Here is a 1,285-nt window from a genome sequence, read left to right on the forward strand (position 1 = left end):
CTGACAAGCAAGCAGATATACGGAGACAGGGAGATGTGTTGCGGAGACTGTCAGATATGCTTTGTTGCGGGGGAAGTAGGTCGTAAATCTATCGAGGTGACTTGTTGGGGTCGCAGCCAAAAAAGTTTGAGAGCTCCTGGTCTATGGTACTATCTCGGTGGTATTTGGAATTCGTTCACTCGGTCCGCTTATGTATCTTTCTTTCCTTTTCAGTTTTTCTGCAGTAAGTCCTTTCCGGAGTCTTTTTTTTTTCTTCTTTCTCTTGCCTGCGCTTTAGCTCATTGCTCAACTGTCACCTGTTTTCTGTCTCATTGAGTGTTTTCTTGGTAGCTGCAAAAAACGGCAACTTTCGAGGGTTTTTTTTCTGATTTTAATTCTTATTATACTTGCCAAAGCTGACGACGTTTTTTTAACTTCTCGCTCATTCTCTTGAAGATATTAATTATGAGGATTTTTTCTCTTGTGTTATAGGACTTTCTTTAACATCATCTGACTTGTATCAAAAATATCGATTTTCTCTCTTCTTCTCCTATCTTCAGTGCAACGACCACTTTCAGTTATGTAACTCTGTGCCTCATATATTCTTGCCGTTTATTTTTATTTTTACACAAATTCTTAGTCTCTCTTTTTTCATCGTCAGGTTTTCCATCTTTCCATCTTTTCCAACCGGCCCGTATGTAAGTCTTCGCTTTTTATCTTCTAATACATTCAAGTCCATTCACCATCACAACTTTATTTGTTTCATTATATTTTTTTGTTCATTTTTATTACAAAAAAATCTTGGCACCGTTATGCAATACAGTTCCCAAAAGATCACTCACTATTTTTTTCTCGTGTGGTTGGTCACTGGCTTAAAATCTACTTAATTCCAGATAACTGTACCACAATACTGAACCCCCGTTTTCTGCATCAACTGTACTTTAAATCCTCCTTAACAACTATCATCCCCATCTATAATATTTCCCCACCAGCCTCCTGTTCAGAAGCCGCTTCCTCAAAGTTCTTTCCACTTGCATCCCATCCACTAACACTGTATACTTCTAGCATTAGTATCCCCACCACGCTGTCAGCACCAATTTTACTTTAAATACAATCTTGGGCTTTAATTTTTATTCTCCAAATATTTTTATTTTTATTTTTACTCACTGTTCGATATCAGTTCTCTTGGTAGCTGCAAAAAACGGCAATTTTCGAGATTTTTCATTCTGATTTTAATTCATATTATACTTGCCAAAGCTGACGACGTTTTTTTTAACTTTTCGCTCGTTCTCTTGTTAATTCCGAT

The sequence above is a fragment of the Penaeus monodon genome, chromosome 25 (genome assembly GCF_015228065.2).
Source record: "Penaeus monodon isolate SGIC_2016 chromosome 25, NSTDA_Pmon_1, whole genome shotgun sequence".
Classification (NCBI taxonomy): Eukaryota; Metazoa; Arthropoda; class Malacostraca; order Decapoda; family Penaeidae; genus Penaeus; species Penaeus monodon.